The following is a 2,455-nucleotide window of genomic DNA, read 5'->3' on the forward strand; positions in this document are numbered from 1 at the left end:
CCTTGAGCTTGCCAGGGAAGCGCTTATTCTACTGAGCCATCTCCCCAGCCCTGAATTTCTTAATCTGCTCTGCCAATCCGTTGCTTTTAAAGACAAATGATGAATTGAGTCCATTTACATCAGTGGTCATAGTTGATATGTTTTGGCTTATTTTTGTCATGTTATTTTCCTGTTGCTGATTCCCTACTTTTCTCCTCTGTTTGTTTGCCATGTTTGGTGGGTTCTTTATTTTGTCATTCTTGGAGTTGTAGTTATTTTGGTCCATACTACAATATCTTTTAGTAGTCTTTGTAGGATTGGCTTTTAGTAGTCTTTAGTTGTTTTTTGTCATGAAGTATTCCACTTCTCCATTAAACTTGAAAGATAGTTTTGCAGGGTATATCAGTCTGGGTTGGTGTTTTCTTGTAGGACTTGAAATACTTTACTCCATAGTCTTCTTGACTTGCTGGCTTATGAGGCAAAATCTGCTGTCATTCTGATGGGTTTTCCTTTAAATGTTATCTTTTTATTTTCTCTGCCAGCTTTTAGTATGTTGTTCTTTTGCTGAATTTCTGGGATCTTAATTATTATATGTCTGGATGTAGTTTTAATTGGGTTGATATTATTTGGAGCTTTATATGGCTTGGTTACCTGAGTGTCAGATTGTTTCCCCATATTTGTGAAGTTCTATGCTATTACTTCTGCCCATATTCTTTATATATCGTTTATGTTGCCTTTTTCTTTCTCATTGGTGGCTATTAGTCTTATATTGTTCATCTTTGCATTGTCTAGCTGCTGAATTATTATTTCCTGAATCCTAGTTGTTTTTAAGAGATCTTTCCTCACCCTTTTGCTACCTGCAACAGTGTCTTCAAGGCTTCAAGGTCTATCTTCACTTTCATTCAAATGGTTTTGCCAACTTTTAATGGAGTTTTTAATTTCCTGCATAGTTAAATCTGCTTCATGCATTATATTTCTTTCCTATATTGCTCATTCAAGGCTTCTATAATTTTTATTTTTATTTTTTATTAGCAGAATATATTTATTGGGAAAAATAAAGCTCTTGTCTGAGAGAGGGACAGGAGGGGGGCCCATGGGGTTGTCACCGGATTCTATCATTTTTCTATTCTCCTGTTTTTCATTTTATGAACTTCTTTAGAAGTGCTTAGTAATTCTTTCATTACAGTTATAATTTATTTTCCTACTTGGGAGATGATTTATGATGTTTTCCTCTATACCCTTCTGCAGTTGTTTCTTTACCTCAGTTGCTATTATTTCAGAGATTTCAGGTGTATGATTGCTAATTTTGTGGGTTTTTTTTTCAGAACCGGGTATTGAACTCAGGCCCTTGCGCTCGTCAGGAAAGTGCTTATTCCACTGAGCCATCTCCCTGGCCCCTGCTTGATTGCTAATTTCTTCTATGCTGAAGTCTCCTGGTTTTGTGTGGGCTCAGGGCCTTAGAATACATTTTGCTCCTTCTTTTTATCATTTTCTATTTCACAGAAAACTATTTTAATATCTGTGATATCGTTATGAAAGTTTGATTGTACAGAGCTGTATCCACACAATCAAAGCCTCTGTGTTGATTCTGTCCCTTAGGTATCACTCCTGTCGGAGATTCTTGTTTTGTATGTGTCACAAGATTTTGAGTGAAAGTGACATATTGGTTTCTATTTGATATTGTCCTCTGTCCTTCAGTGTAGGGTTTTGGTGAGGTTATTACTTCAGAAACTCCTTGTATTATTGCCCAAGGGAGAAAATGTGATTAAGGCAGATATCGTTCTCCATTTACATTAGCACAATTAGCAATTCTAATGGCACATGAGGAAACTTAGAAATTGAAAAATTTTGTAACTAATGGGTTTATACTTAAATCATAACAGCAAACATTATAGCTGTATAACAAAGCATATGTTAAATTGGGAATTTATATGTAAGTTATTTCCCCTGAGTTTTGTCTTGGCACCTAAGCTTCATTTATCTATAGTCTTCTAGGTAGACTAGCTCATCCCAGTTACTTACTGCCAACTCTATGCTGTGATGAGGCTCCTGTAGGTCTGGGCCTTTCTGTGGGCCCTACTGGGCCTGGGCCTTATGCCTCAGCTCAACAGGTCTAGATCTATGGAACTTGATCTCAACTTGCCAGGCCTGACTTGGTCTTGGTTACTGTGCTTGGTGCCTTGTGGCTGTGCCCAGTCATAGTGGACCTCCTGGGAAGAGCTGGCTATTGGGCTCCAGGGCTCCTTCAGGGTGTGGCCCACTGAAGTGGAGTGAACTCACTGGGCCTCACTGAACGCTTGGCTCTGTGGCTCTTTCCTGATGTGGCCCACCAAAATGTAGTGTCTAGGGTTTTTATCTTTATTGCTTATAGTTATTTTGTTTTACTTTAAAGAACATTTTATTGAATGTGTTTGTGACTTCCTTTAGTGTATGACATAGGTTTTATGTAATTTATTTTTTTAATATTTATTTATTT

Source organism: Octodon degus, unplaced genomic scaffold (genome assembly GCF_000260255.1).
Source record: "Octodon degus isolate 3935 unplaced genomic scaffold, OctDeg1.0 scaffold00032, whole genome shotgun sequence".
Taxonomy (NCBI): Eukaryota; Metazoa; Chordata; class Mammalia; order Rodentia; family Octodontidae; genus Octodon; species Octodon degus.